Raw genomic sequence first — 17,080 nt, 5'->3', positions numbered from 1 at the left:
AAATGCATATAGACAAATTCACATAATACACACACATACAGAGTGTTCACAAACACTCTGTAGAGGGTGATAGTATCCATGAAAATGAATAGTACTTAAAATGTCCAAGTGTAAAGTTTCAAGCTGAACTATAAAAGGTGAAAAAAGACTGAAATTATATGCTGGACCATCACAGTCAGATTAGATGAAAGACTCCAAGTAGGCACTTGAAATGGCATGAAGGGTTCTGTTGCATAGTTCACACTGATGAATGAAGGACTGACGTACCTTCTCACTAGCACTGCGTTTATCTTATCCATTGCAACAATGTATTCTACAGACAAGATTTTCGCCAGATGTCTCGTACACCAATGATTTCACATCTCCCAGAAATTTAGTGAATAAGTCTAGTATGCATGGAAGCCAAGCCACATATATATGACGTCCAATTCCCATCTAGGATATGCAACATCCAAGAAGTGCAGGACCATGACTAAAATTTGCTGGAGCTCTATCATGCATAAACCACATGTCCCTCTGTGCTGTAAGTAGAATAACCCACTTCAAAGCACTTGCTCTAAAAAGACTTGGTATGCCAGTGTTCTACAAACAAGAGGAGGGCCATATGCATACCTCAATTTTTTTTTCACTAGAAGTTTGAATTTTTTTTTTTTAATTTTCTTACTGACAGAGGTTATTTTAGACTGCCTTTTCTCTAGTTTTTGTTTTATCAGAAAATATCACATATGCCTATTTTGTTCAAGCTTATCACTATTACAGTACAAAGTCTTTAATCCGGACGTCCATAATCCAGACCTCAAAGCTACAAACTTTCTGCATATGTGTAAACGCTTCAGAAATTCTGAGTTTACGCATGCGCATATGCGTTTGCGCATAATACGTTTACGCATGCGCATTTAACGTATAACGGACGGTATAAGCTAGGGCAAAATTATCTATTTCAGTTAATGTTGCAGATTGCGTTGTTCCTTAATCTTTTAATTGGATCCGGCTTATTATTTTTTGCAGACTGTTACAGCATTTTTATAAAAAGTAAGCTTGAACTTTCGATTATGTCAAAAAGAGTTTACGATTCTGGAGCCGCCAAAGGATCTACAAAGCGAAAGCATGTTTCGATGTACTGCTTCCGATAGCGAAGAAAGTGACAGAGAGGTTATTGAAAACAAAAAAATTTCGATTTACAAGTTAGTCGGTATTCTCGACACAGCAATTACAGGACTTGAACAGTGGAAATGAACAAGAAATTATGTCTGTTTATAGAATTAAAGAGAAAGTATTAGCACAAAAAAACGAAGCAACTTAAATAACTTACATTGAAAGAAATGTTTAATAAAGTAAACAAATAAATATTAAGCTTTTTTTGTAAATTTTGATACCCTTTAGATCATAATTGCTCTTTATTTCATAAATTACTGTTTTATATTTTTAACTTTATAATTTCTGCATGCCATCTTACAAAATTTAAATTGATGATCTATAATCCAGAATAACCCCTAATCCGGAATCGCCGAAGCCCCTACAAGTCCGGATTATAGACTTTGTACTGTATAACCTAAACAGTGGATGAACATATACTGCAGTGGTCCAGCTAAGGAAATTAGAAAATTGTTGTATGTAGGTAAAGAAATTCCATCTATTCTATTCACGAACATACTGGATTTATCCCAATCACTAGACAAACATACATACATCTGCTATGTTTATGGTGGAATTACTAAAACATTTGGTTAATGCACTAGAAATAAAGAACTGGCATGATAAGGAATTATCTTCTGGGCCCTATGTATGTTTGAATTCACTAATATGGTCTGCTATTGTGATTGCATCATTTTCAATAGAAAACATGTTTTCATATATGTTGCTATTAACAAGAATTTTAGAGTAAAAAAATCGACAGATTTCACTTCAGCAATTCAATTATGTGGCAATATTTTAAGAAAACAAGAACTTTGTTACAATTCAGAAAAAATATCCCATGCAATTTATACAAAGTAAGCCATGGTTCTGAAGCAAATAAATGAAGAAGAATCTGAAATTTATGTTCTGTGAAAGATGAGAAAGCAAGCAAACATGTTGTTTCAATCTATTAGCCACTTAAAGCCACAGAATTATATTTTCAAATATAAATATTCAATCAATTCCTGCAGGGTATGATCTTGCATTTGAAAGAACGTTTTATTAAAAAAAGATTGCATTCTTTTAATTCTCCCCCCCCCCAAAAAAAAAGAAATACCGCTTTAATCGGAATACGAAGGTAAACTCGAAAACGTTTTAAACATTCATTCTTCCAATTTGTGAAATTGTAATACAGTACAAAGTCTGAAACCCGGACGTCCATTATCCGAAATGATCTAAAATCCGAACCTCAAAGCCACAAACCTTTTTTTTTGGGGTATGCTTTATGCATGCGTATTTGATTTTCCCTTCCATAATAAAACATGCAGAGATTTTCACTTAAAAATTCAGATTCTTAATTGTACTTAGGCACTAAATAAAATACATCGCTCTGAAAAAACAATCATGTAAGCATATTTTTGCGAGATTAATAATTTGGCTCCGCAGCTGAGCGTCTGCTTGGCATTACTTCTCAAACCGTAATATTCACCTATTTTATATCCCTGACGCCGACCTAGCGAGTCATTATTTATTATATTTTGCTTTTAACACTGATGTTTATCAATACATGACAGTTTCAGTAATAACTCATGCAGTGATATCTAAACTTCTTTTTTTTATATTAGTAATTGAATAAGAAGAGTAAGGCAACCTTTTTTGCTAACATTATGCTGATTATAGATTTTTTAAATGCTCTAAGAAATATTGACGAGGAAAAATTTAACAAAAATTCCTTTTCATATGCTAAAAATAGATTTTGTTAAAAGCGCATAGGCCAAGAGTGCCATTTAAGTAATATTTTAATTAAGAATAACTGATATGTTATTCACCAGAAGCGGCAGCAGAATTTGGGCAAGACACAATTTTTGGAATTTGTGGAAGCACGGTGGGGCAAAATTAAGGGATGAGAAGTTTTTTATAATTGGGGGGGGGAGCACTGGGATCCAAAGCTTAGGCACAGTGAAAATTTAGAACTAAGGAAGGCGCTTTGTAGCAGAATTTAGAGACTGCAACAGGCAGTATCTAGCACCGACCCTAGATAAAGTATATGTGGGAGTTTATTTATTTATAACTTAGATTAGTTTTAAGCATGTGCAAGAAATAAACATAGGTATAGTAAATAACTAATACAATTCAGGCTTAATTTCAGTATGCAATAGGAGCAAGACAAAATTTAGCGGAACAACTTGGCTTTCGTCGCCAATGTTGTGATACACAGCCAATAATGTATAACAGACGCCATTAAGCTAGGCTAAAATTATCTTAACTGATTCTAAGGCAATTTAGTTAATATAGCAAGCAGACTGTGCTCCTCCTTAATCTTCTGATTTGATCCAGCTTATTATTTTTTGCAGTTATTACAACAATTTTATAAAAAATTAAGCTTGAAACTTTTGATTATGTTGAAGAGTTTAAAATTCTGAAGCTGCTAAAGGATCTACAAAATGAAAGCATATTTCAATGTCCAATAAGCAAAAGTGGAATTGCTGCAGAAAATGGATAAAGGCATATCCATCTCAAAATTATGCGAGGAGTATGGCATTGGAAAGTCAACTGTATATGGCATAAGAAAAAGAAACATTTTGAATTTTTTATGGAAGCAACTTAAACAACTTACATTGAAATAAATGTTTAATAAAGCAAACAAATAAATATTAAGCTTTTTTTTTTTTTTTTTTTTTTTTTTTTGTAAATTTGGATGCCTTTTAGATCACAATTGTTCTTTATTTTATAAATTAAGATTTCATATTTTTAATTATATAATTTCTGCATGCTATCTTACCAGATTTAAATTGATGATCTCTTATGCAGAAAAATCTCAAATCTGGATTCGCTGAAGTCCTGGCGAGTCCGGATTTCGGACTTTTATTTTACACATTGAAATCAACTTTGGCAAAAAAAATTGCATCAAGAAAATTTTTTTTTTTTTTTTTTTTTTGTAATAGAAGTTTTAGAGGCCTACAATAAAGAGATATTTCCTACTATTTACAAACTTCTGAAAATGTTACTAACATTAGCAGCTATCACGTGTACATCAGAAAAATCATTTTCTATGCAAAAATTATCTAAAAAATTACTTATGAAATAATACATGTGAAACAGGTTTACATGGATTTATTTGTTGTTTATATTTGTAAAAGTATACCTCTGTAAAAGAAGAAGTTTTAAACATTCTTAAAAAAAATACAGAATGACTATTAATATACTATTGGGTGTCAAATAAAAAAATCAGCCTAGCATGTAAATAAAAATGCCCAGCTAGAATTAGCTGAAAATACTAGCCAACAAACAGCTAGTTTTAAAACTACAACAAACAAATAATAAAAACAAAAATTAATAGCAAGTTTACCTGATAGAAAACAAACTATTGTTTACAAAAGCATTCATGGTGAAGAGAAATATGTTGATTTATCTGATGCAGGAACATGGCCATCAAATGAATGCTCTAAACTGTCTATGAAGTACAGTCCTAAAAATGTTTATGATGCCCATGAAACAGGTCTATGTGCTTGTGCATTGTTGCAAGATACATATTTGTTCAAAACTGAAAGTTAAAAATGTAAAATATCAATAAATAATGTAACGAATTAGCTGCATCAATATGTATGGCAAAAAAAAAAAAAAAAAAAAGAAAGAAAAAGAACAAATTCTGAATGCTTTATAGGAGTAAAGAGATACCAGTGGACTGTAAGTATAATTTAAAGGTGTGGATGACATCAGTAATTTTTCATGAACAATTTTTGAAATGGGATAATGAACCAATGTAGAGGCCCCCCAACACTTGCATTTGGGGAAGGACCCCATAAGATGTTCTTACATTAGAAAATTTTTCATACATTTACTACACAATACTTATGATAAATTACAATGCCAGTTTGTGCGGAAAATGAAAGGTGAATAACAATGGACTAGGACCACCTTATACAAGTAATAAAACAAATGAAAAATTATGAAAATAAGTGTAATTTCCCACTGAAACAGTATTTTAATTCTCAAAATTATTTATCACCGAGACCATGAAAACTTGACATTCGCCAATTTTCTGTTGAGGAGACATTCAGTAGCAACTACTGTCTTTTCTTCTGGTCTGGAATACAGTCTTCTTTGGAAAAGTAAGGAATTTGGGATTACTGCCAGTACTGTAAAAAAAAAAAAAAAAAAAAAAAAAAAAAAAAAACAACTGCTGACCTAAAGCTTCAGGAGGGTCTTAGATGTCCTATCCTATTTTCAGTGAGGAACCCCTTTATGAAAGGGGGAACTGTTTCTACTAATATGAAAAATATTTAGGTGTTGACCAAGTTGGTGTTCCAGCCTTGGAATATAACTGATTTAAGATATATGTTTTGTTTTGCCAGAAGTGGTTAAAAAAATGTAGAAGTCTTTCAAAACCAAGGAACTCTCACGTTGTAAGTCAATACAATGATCAAGTGAGTGAGTAAATCATAATATTATAATTTTCTGAATTTTGCACTCAAAGTTAGGGAACTTTATATTTAAGCAATTAAAATATAATGAATATTTCATTTATTAGAAATTTAGTTCAGTGAGGGCTATATGAATACTTGCAATACCCATCTTACTCACTATGAAAAATTTCTTTCCATAAAATTACATGCTCTTTCTTGAGAAATTTTTAATTGGATGTATATTGCATCTAGAGGTCTATGCTATATATTTCCAGCTTAGATCACAACCTCAAATCTGGACTTCCACAAACTTTACATAGTACAGAATAAGGCTCTACGAAGAACTGTAAACACTCATTACTTGAACAAAAATAAACTGATCAATGACAAAAATCGACTCTATAGTAGACCATATTTCTAAACTTAAAGTATCGGGGTTGTAACAAAAGCTTCCCGCCACCAAAAATATCATCTTCACGAACAATTATTGTTAGCGTGTTTAATAATATATTGTCAGACAATTTTTGGCATTTGAAAGAAAGAAACTTGCTTTAAAGATCCAGATTCCAAGAAAAAAAAAAATATTACTGCAAAGAAACAAAGACATGAGAATTTAAATTAAGAGGCAGATAGGCGAGAAGTTACGCATCTCAGCTGAGACAAAAGCTCTCTCAGATTTCTGCTACAGTATAAAGTCCGAAATCCGGACTCGCCGGAGCTTCGGCGATTCCAGATTTGGGATTTTTCTGGATGTTAATTCATCAATTTAAATCTGGTAAGATGGAATGCAGAAATTATACAATTAAAAACATGAAATAAAGAGCAATTATGATCTAAAGGGTATCAAAATTTACAAAAGAAAAGGCTTAATATAATTTGTTTACTTTATTAAACGTTTCTTTCAATGCAAGTTGTTTAAGTTATTTCATTTTTTAGTGCTAATACTTTCCCTTTCATTCTATAAACAGACAAATTTTTGTTCAGCTACAAAGTTCAACTGCTCAGATCCTGTAATTGCTGTGTCGAGAATACCGACAAACTTGTCAATCGATATTTTTTCATCTTCAATTACCTCTCTGTCACTTTCTTCACTATTGGTAATGGTATTTTCTGGTACCTTACTACAGATTTCGTTGTTTGTTAATTTATTGATGATTAGGGCATTGTCATCACAATGAAAACTTCTGTTATATCATCTTCATTTATTACCGCTTCTCCACGTTTCTTTACAAAATCCAATAACTGGAAAATTTCACTTTTAGTTTGCAATGTCCGAAAACCTTCAAATTCGCGGCTATCATCTTCATCGTCCTCACCATGAAATATAGTAGCTGGCCATAAATTATGCCAAGCATTTTTTAACCTATCTGGAGACACATCCTTCCACGATCTTGCGATGCTCCACACAGTAGATTTTATGCTAAAATATTTCTAAAATTCTTGAATAGTCTTGCCATTGTTCAAGAAATTTAACATGGATTTTAAAAATGCTACTTTATATTTGCATTTCAGCGCGCGCACTATTCAGATATCCATAGACTGAATGACAGACGTACAATTTGGAGGGAAGAATGATATGGATACATTATCTTTCACTAAAACTTTAAGTGAAGTACGAGCCGAACAGTTGTCTACAATCAGCACTATTTTTGCGTCATCAGGTAAACCAACTGAATTCAAATGTTGACGAGATTCGGATATAAAATGATTTTCAAACCAATCATTCATCAACGCTTGTGTCATCCATGCTCTTTTATTTGCACGGGAGAAATCGTTACTTCTTTAAATGCTTGAGGTCATGCATGTTTTCTGTTTACAAAAAGTTTGCACTTGTGCATTCCTGTAGCATTTGTGCACACTAAAATTGTTAGACTCGATTTAGAATCTTTGACACCAGTTGGTGCCTTTTCTGTAGAGGTTTCAAAGGTACCTATTGCCAGAAAAGACCAGTTTCATCAGTGTTATAAATTTGTTCCGGAGATAATTGTTCACTAGTACTGAGTTCAATGAATTCATCTGCAAATTGTTCAGCAGCTTCAGTATCAGCTGAAGCTTTTTCACCTGAAAATTTTAATTGTCTTATACCATGACAATTTTTAAATTTGGTTAACCAACCTGTCGAATATGTACAATCACTGTTTAATTTCTTTTCTTCATGAAACGTTCTGGCTTGAGCCATTAGCATTGGACCCGTCAATGGCAAGCTCTCGCTGAGACGCTGTCTGACCCATTCAATCATCATTTTGTCATGATCGTCACTTTTAGCATAACGAACACTTTTCCTGTTATTCATTGTGAGTGGGGTGTCGGAATCCACAAAAAAAATTCAAAAAATTCCGTTTTCTTTTTTCTTATGTCATACACAGTTGTGCTATAGTACACCATAGTCATATTCAGTTGTGCTTCCAATGCCATACGCCTCACATACTTTTGAGACGGATATGCTTTCCATTTTTTTGCAGCAATTCCACTTTTTGTTTAATGGACATTGAAATATGCTTTCGTTTTGTAGATCCTTTAGCAGTTCCAGAATTGGAAACTCTTCGATATAATCAAAAGTTCCAAGCTTAATTTTTTATAAAATTGCTGTAATAATAACAGTCGGCAAAAAATAATAAGCTGGATCAAATAAATTAGAAGATTAAGAAGTAGCGCAGTCTGGTACATTAACTTAAATGCCTTAGAATCAGTAAAGATAATTTTAGCCTAGCTTAATAACATCTGTTATACATTATTGGTGACGAAAGCCAAGTTGTTCTGCTAAATTTTGTCATGGTCCTATTGTGTACTGAATTAAACCTGAATTGTATGAGTTTATTTATTTACTATACTTACTTATTTCTTGCACATGCTTAAAACTAATCAGAGTGGTGAATAAATAAACACCCACCTATACTTAAGGCTCTTCTTAAACACCCACCTATACTTAAGGCTCTTCTATTGCCGATGCTAGATATCGCTTGGTGCCGTCTCTGTGGGCCCTAAATTCTGCTACAAAGGACCTTCCTAAGTTCTAAATTTTCAGCGCACCTAAACTTTGGATCTCAATGCTTTCTCTAAATTATAAAAAAAACTTTTCAGCCCTTAATTTTGCCACTCGGTGCTTCCTCAAATTCCAAAAATTTTGTCTTCCTTAAATTCTGCCGTCTGGTGTCAACATATTATTCTGCTGCCGCATCTGGGTTTATAGTGAATAACATATCAGTTATTCTTAAAACAATCTTCTGACCTATGTGTTTCATTAACAAAATCTATTTTTAGCATATGAAAGGAATTTTTTTTTAATTTTTCCTCGTCAACATTTCTTAAGAGCATTTAAAAATCTATAATCATCACCAAGCGTAATGTTAGCATAAAAGGTTGCCATACTCTTGTTATTCTATTACTAATATAAAAAAAAGTTTAGACATCACTGCATGAGTTATTACTGAAGCTGTCATGAACAGTCGATTCCGGTTAATCTGACCACATCGGGAAGCGATCGTTTTGATCCTAATAACTGGCTGGTCCGATTGCACGAACATGTGCTATGTTGTAAGCCGGAATGTGCTATCTATGTAGCAAACAGTAAATATATATGTAAATCATGTACTAAAATGTAATTATGAACTTTATGGTGCGGTACAAACAAGAAATACAGTCGAACTTTTTTTCATTGAGAAAATTAATTTAGAAACAAATTCTAAGAAACAATCTCCACAATACTCAACATGCGAAGCACAATAAAAACAAGTTCTTACCAAGTTCCAGTTAACATTTGAAGAACTTATCCAATGTGATCTGACGCATTCTCTTGACGGATTGCATGTGAACAAAATCACCACAAACATCTAAAGCAGCAATGGGACTGCTTTCATTTCCCTCCTGCATGAAATATTGATGCAAAGTTTCAATGCATTTCCTTGCATACTGTGTTGTCACTTGCACCAACTTACTAGCGGCATCATCATCATCACTTTCTTGGTCTTCCGATGCTGTTGTGTGTTTTGCTGCAACTCGAGCAACGATTGCAGCGTCATAATCTTCATTTTCATCATAGCATTGAAACTCGTTGTTGATAAATAAAAATTGTTTGCAATTTTGTACCTGTTGAAGTTCCACATGTCCATCATCATTTTCACTTTTAATAAGCATGTCCCCATTCATCTCCAAAACCAAGTGCTTAAAGCCACAGTGAGAAAAACAGTTCTGAACTGTCTCACTGCTCACTTTTTGTCAGCTGTCAGCCATAAATGTAACTGCTTGAAAGATGTTGGTTGACCTTTGCACTGACATCGCTGGCTTTCGACAATGAGGTCAGCAAACTTTCTTCAATTGCTTCAAGGACGTAATTAACCAACTTTGCACAATAAAAGGTCTTCAAATTTTTCATGATGCCCATGTCCATTGGCTAGACCAAAGCTGTGGTCTTGGGAGGTAGGAATTCCAGTTGGACATTCATCAAGCAATCGAAATCAGGATGTGCTGCACAATTGTCAAGAAGCAGCAACACTTTTCTCGACTGGTGTTGTAGCTCTTTGTCTCAATCCTTCAGCCATTCTTTAAACAGTTCAGAGGTCATCCACGTATTTCTATTCACACGATACACAACTAGTAAACTCTCCATCCTAAGTCCTTTAAAGCAGCAAGGCTTAGTGCTTTTCCCTATAACCAACAGCTTCCTCTTATCCGTTCCTGACATGTTTGAGCAGCACAAAACAGTTACATGATCCATCGCTTTTCTGGAGCCAGAGTGCAACACGTTTGTAACTTAATGAGCCATCTGGTGTAGCACGATAATATAGCCCAGTCTCATCAGCAATTTAGATGTCATCTGCTGAAAAATTTTCAAGAAGCCTGGGCAGTTTTGTTGATTTCTATTCTTCAGCATTTGCACTATCAGCACTGTTACGTAATGCTGTCAATAAACTTCGGAAGATATCCACGAGACAGTTTTATGAATAACTTTATTGAATGAACACGAGACTTTTAATGTATTAATGTTTTAATGACGCGAGTTTTATGTATCCTTTTTTTGTGGATGGCATCAGTTTTCGGCATTGCCATGCACGTTCTAATCCGTGTTTGCTTAGTGATAGAAGTGTTGTTCTATGAATTTAATGTTGGTATGAATTGAATGGAGATATTATATTGTATTTGTGTTCTGTTTATTGAATAAAATCCTAGTTCCTGCTTTACTGTGAAACTGTGAAAATACTGATGTCAAGTGTTAACAAAGTTGTTTATTCATCAAGAAACATGTGCAGAATTCAAGTAGATAAGATTTTTTCTTTTTCTATAAATATTGAAATTGTAAACAGATATTCTAATAGTAGACTCACTGTGTCTAATTATTATTAAGGTTTATATACGTATCTATTAAGAACCTGTGCAAAACAACCATTGACGGGTAGTCTCGGCGTAATTCTGATATTTTTTATAATATTTTCGTTACAAGCACTTTCTTTCTCACCATGTGCTTTCTTGAATTTTATGTCATGTATAGACTTCAATCGAGACAACCAACCATCCATAGCTTTAAAGTCATCGTGGCCCAGCTTTTTAGAGAGTTGTTCTGCTTTGCATTTTAACATTGGGCTACTTACTCGCACAGATGGTCCAATAATAATGGCAAACCATTCAATAAGGGCCTCATCGACAGCTAGGTCCTTGCCTTCATGTTTCTGTTTTTTGGAAGTTCCTCCTTGTCCTTCACATTGTGACCATTCTTCTCTCAGCTCATTCTCTTGTTTTATCAAGCACGAAACTGTAGTCTTTGCCAATCCGGTTATTTCCACCAACAGACTCTGACTAGTGTTTTGTGGTTGTTGCTTGATCTTATCCAGGAAACCAATTTTTCCAGCTAACGTCAAGTCCCGTCGTGGCATTTTGGCAGGGGAGACAAGACACGCGCACAGTTTACTGACAAAAGTGGTCTGAAGAAACCTTGATGTTTTGGGTTCAAGACGTTGAGGTCAAGAGGAAGATAAAATGCTCGCCATTCAAAGCTTCGGCACTAAAATCATCCCAAAAAGGTGATGAAATGATAGCTTTCTCGTATAAACTTTAATCATGATTGACAGGCAGGAATTCCTTTCAGGTGAAGCCGGACACTCTATTGTTCATAGGCGTAGGTCAAAGAAAGGCCAAAGAAAATGGTGCACGTGTTCACCTCGCACCGGTTTTGCTTTTGTCATACACTTTAAGGAATTCCTGACATTTGATAAAGCATTCTCCTGAGGGGCGCAGCTACAGATCCTCCCATATGTCGCCGACCACCTGCACATCCGCGTTCTTATTCGCTCTCAAGTTTTTTGGTCCAAATAAGCGAATAATATTAGGCTTATATACATACGATTTGTTTCAGTTCTTTAGGATTTGGTCCGAAAAAGCGGCTAGTCCAATTGTCCGGTGGTCCAATTAACAGGATTCAACTGTATCAATAAACATATGGTGATGAAAGCAAAATATAATAAATAATGACTCGCCAGGTCAGCATCAGGGATATGAAGCAGGTGAATGTTTCGGTTTGAGATGTATGCCAAGTCGATACTCAGCTACGGAGCCAAATTATTAATGCTAAAAATTTATGCTTACATGATTGTTTTTCCATGATGAGGTATTTTATTTAGTGCCTAAGTGAAATTAAAAATCAGAATTTTGAAGTGAAAAATATCGACATGTTTTACTATAGAAGGAAAAATCAAATGCGCATGCGTAAAGCATACTAAAAAAAAAAATGCTTATGACTTTGAGGTCCAGATTTTAGATCATTCCGGATAATGGACGTCCAGATTTCGGACTTTGTACTGTATTACCTATTTATCTATTTTTATGTACATTATTGTGGCAAAGAATGTAGAGTTGCCTCATTTACAAATGAGTTGGAAAATATGTTTTTACTTTTAAAAAGGCTCAATATTAATGTTATTTTGGGAGTTCCTGCATAAAGTCAGATCTCAATTTGATTTTAACTCTGCGAACGTTACGGGTTTAGCCCTGACATTCTAAAGTTTCTCAAAATGTCATGAATAAGTGATATTTTCTTGATTTTAATTAAAAAAATGACTTTCTCATTTTGTACTTGATTCCTTTTCTTCCACTATACATCCAAACTGAAGTCAGATACATTAAAATGTAGCAGAAATTTTCATGTATAATGAATATAGAAGGCAACCTTCTATACGGAATTTTCTGGCCTTAACGCTGAGAGGGTTAAAGAAAATACAGTAATTTTAAACAAGGTTGATGTAGATATAGGGCTTGTATTTCAGCCAAACATTCAAGTGAAACATTTCTCATATGCCAATAAGAAAATAATAAGAGTCAAAGAATTTGTAGAATTATTTAGAGATAAGCTGAAGTTAACATGCATAGTGACACATGAAACTAATACAGGGGAATCTGCCATCTTGATCAGAGGTACAATGCTGTTAAGAAACAAATTGTCAAATAATATACTAAAAATATGTCTGAAAATAAGATCATAATACTAGTATCAAATGCCTATGGAAGTTCTATAGTGTAATGCAAGAAAAAGAATAATTATGTGGTAACATACTTCCGGGCATGTGGATTTGTCGTGGATAACCATAAACTAAATAATAATTAGAAGTATCCCATTTATCTTCTCTTTATTACAGAAAAAATTATCAGAGAGATAAAAGAAGCACTGTATTTGATAATGTTAGATCTAAGATCCGGCTAATTTCAGATTGCAATATGGCCAATAAAATTTAAATGAAAGTCTTTATAATGAAATCAGGAATGTATTGTCTTTCTACATTTGTCTTTTATATTATAGAAAAGCATGGTGACTTTTCAGCAGATGATGGAAATTACCATGTGACAGGTACTGCAAAAAAATTGCTATACATACCTCGATGGCAAAATTTTTACATCAGAATGATTAGAGAAAAATGTAAAGCATTTTTATTGTTAAAAGATGCAGAACTGAAGGCTACTATTGAAACATGTAAGCTTGCATGTAAAGAATTATGACACTGAGGATTTAAAAAACGCAAGAGAGGATTAAGACTGATGAGAAGAAATTCTAGTAATGAAAATTTTTTCCTACGCTAAGATAGCGAAAACATCAGCGTCCACGGGTAGTTTCTATTACAGAACACCGAAAAAAAGATTTCACAGACACTGGGCAAACATCTGTTAAAGAGAAAAAATCCAGATTTAAATCACCTGAAGAGGCTGACAAGGCTTCTGAAGTGTCAAAGCAAGCCCTTTGTGGTGCACTACATTTTAAAAGTCGGTATTTCAACAAGAAAAGTTGTTTGCAGTCTATCTAGGACTAAAGGAGTATACAGATAAAATTTTGTAAAAATTGCACTTATCGTTTCAATTCTGTGGGTGTTCCGTGAGATGGCACACTGCGCCTCCAGAGATCTTAAAAGTTTGTAAGCGAGAATTGCAGTGAAGCACAGAAATTAGTAGAAGCTTATGTATAGTAATGAAAAAACAACATATTATGGCTGTATACATGGTTTTTTGGATACACACAAATCCTATATACAAAAATATTTACAAATTTTTCGATTTCACAGCTTCGTGAAATTTTCAAAGCATGTCACATCTTTTTGATAGAAGCACAAACCAACTTTGCAGATTTTGAACAAAAAACTTGTTTTGTGCGGCTTCTGTTCCGTGCAACAATATGTTTAGAATTCCAAGTAAAAAAAAAAAGAGAAAAAGAAACTCTTTCTTCTTTGGAAAGCGTTTTCCTGCCATTTATGGAAAATTAATAATAAAAAATTAATATTAACAATAAAGAAAAATAAGCTATAAGATATACATACACAAAAAATATCTACATAATTATTGTAAATAAACGGGAATGAGACTAAAAAGCAATAGCAAAATAATTCGTGCAGCTCCCCTAAGTAAAGATGACTCAAGCTACTTATAAAATTCCCGCCTGAAAACTACTCACAAAAATTTCAAGATGCCCATATTAGGGCTTTCATAGCACAAACCACACCTCACCCCTCAAGACTGCTTTGTTTGAATTCATCCCCCCCCCAAACAACGTAAATAGAAAACATATACAACAGTTGTTTTCTCCTAAGACAGATGTTCTGATGCTTAATAGCATGAGATCGCTAAAGGCGCAGTGTTACCGCTAATGGAACACCCCGTTTTATTTAATGATTCTGCGCATGCTTTTTGTATGAAAAATGTAAAAAAATATATAACAAATAATATAGAGTACAGCCATCAAAATTATACGGAACTTTTTTTTCAAACAATTTTTTTTTTTTTTTGAGTCACAAAAAAATATGGAAAATCACTAGAAAATAAGTGCATTTTAATAACACATCATAAATGAAAATTCTGGGTCTCCTTGTGATATGCTGCCATCTACTATTTAAAAAGAGAAGTTTGAAGTATATTTTATAAAGGTATTTTTATCCATTTACGGTTGACTTTAACGGTTTCGGAAGCAATTCAATTTGGGTATTCCATGTAGTGGAACACTGAGCAACAAAGGGTTAACAGCTTGCCTGATTATCCTGAGTTATGTCGGGTTCGTATATATTGCAGTTAATTATTATCCCGAAAAAACTCGGGCGAAGAAGGATTTGTCAGCATGATTTGTTTTATCACGGTGTTACTCGGCCTGGAGGAAATGAAAGGAAATATTCAGCTTTGATTGGAAGTTTGCCAAGTTTTGTTGGTTTCACGGTTCTTTTGGCAGGACTGGTCACATATTTTTCCTATCGCATAGTATACGTCGGCTTGTGGATTAGTGTATAAAGAAGGATACTTGCATTGCAAAAATGTAAAATAATGGCGATGATGTAAGACAGCGAAAGTGATGATTTTTCAGATAGCGATTATGAAGAAATGTACATTTTCCAAACGTTGTTCCTGCTACTGAAATAAAATCCAATGAGACAGTGTACTCTGTGCTCCCATAAAAGAGATTCCAGGGGTAAACCAGTATGAAAAAGAGACTAGACTAGATACCAGTGTACAGAATTACAGGTATCACTTTGTGTTGTCCCTTGTTTCAAAAATTATCATACAAAGACAAATATTTAACTTTTTTTCCAATTGTGCGAGATAACTCGGGATAGTAAACTAATATTAAAACCAAATGCTTTTCTACACCTGTAAAAAATTTAAAATTCAACTTAAAACCTAACCTACATGTTTTGTTTTGTTTCCTTGTATTTAATAATAAAATTCTTAAAATGTGATGATATTTTGAAATTTTTTTCAAAAAACTTATAAGGAAAGCAGCTAATACTGACTCCAGCACTTCAAGTTGCAGATCCAGTAAAGCCGATACAAATTCACGGAAGTCTCTAATTACTCAATAGGAATAGTTTTAATGCAAGACAGGCACTCAACAGCACTGTGAAATGAGAAGCACTAGCATGTACTTGCATGCTTGAGAAGTTCTGGGTTTACTTTGGCAAGAAGCCAGTCTCCATCCTCAGACCATGCTGCTTTGACCAAATTGGTAAGTTTGACCCCAAGAATGATTAGGTGTACTCTCAAATAGCAGGAATGCAATTTAAATTAAAATATGAGCTGTGAAACATAATTAAGTAGAAGGTGCATTTTTGAGAATTAGCACAGATGATAATGGAAATAGTTGTAATATAACGGCAGTTGTAATATGTCCGTCATCCATACTTCAGAGAAACATTTAAAGGGATGCAAATTTCAGAAAAATCTATGAGAAAGGATTCAGAAAATATTAGCACAGTAATTAAGACGACAATTCAGGGTATGGCCGAGCATTATCAGATTAATAGACAATATGTTGTTTTATTAAAAAAAAGTGCAAATGAGAATCTAAAATTAAGGACAATCATTCCAACTGCTTTGAGATAGCAATTTTGCATGAATGGCATGAAAGTCTGATTTGCATGTATATGGAAATGCAGAAGAAAATGAAGAGTAAGGGAAACGTTTTTTTTCTCAAAGTTACAACAAATTCTGCATAAATACGTCTACACCTGCGTCACATACCAGAAGTCTAAATATGTTAATTCTGCAATAGTCAACTATTTAAATAGTACAAGATATCGCTTCTCAAATGAGATTCTTGTAATCGACGAGTTAGACCTTTTAGTTTGAGCATTTGTGGCTAGTAAATGCATTTGTCTAAATAATTAAGTTATCCTTTAAAGAATACTAAATTTCAAGAAAATAATGGGATTTTTGCTTTAACTTTCTCATACCTTTACAAAGTATTTCAAAATTTATTGATAAGTCTCGACAAATTAATGAAGACTTGCATCATTTAAATTCAAAACAGGGAGAAACATTGACAAATACGTAAAACAAGGAACAGACAAATAATAAAAAATGCAGAATACATATACAAAATTTACGAGTTACAGCCCCTTCACGAATGTAATAATGGATTAAATGGCAGACTGATTGACGATTACCTAAGGCGCTTTACCTTAGACAGCATAAAGTCTCATGAGGGTCAAGAAATTACTTTGACTTTTGTTTGCTTGTGCGTCAAAATAAACTCTTGCACTTCCAGCTTATCACGGACTCTAACTAATAAAAATATTCTAAAGTATTTATTTATTTTCTAAAAA

General features: G+C 33.6%; 1 protein-coding gene across 1 annotated transcript in view; it reads right to left on the bottom strand.

Moving 5' to 3' along the window:
* Positions 1-17,080, bottom strand: part of LOC118200554 (uncharacterized) — a 281,729-nt gene that overhangs the window by 241,320 nt on the left and 23,329 nt on the right. Inside the window, exon 3 of the mRNA XM_085807694.1 lies at positions 4,466-4,660. The gene's annotated coding sequence lies outside the window, so the exon portion shown is untranslated. The remainder of the gene's footprint in view (positions 1-4,465; positions 4,661-17,080) is intronic.

This window comes from Stegodyphus dumicola, chromosome X1 (assembly GCF_044657685.1).
Source record: "Stegodyphus dumicola isolate Sdum_Otavi_A_Nest chromosome X1, ASM4465768v1".
Taxonomy (NCBI): Eukaryota; Metazoa; Arthropoda; class Arachnida; order Araneae; family Eresidae; genus Stegodyphus; species Stegodyphus dumicola.
This window is presented reverse-complemented; position numbering and strand designations above follow the sequence as displayed.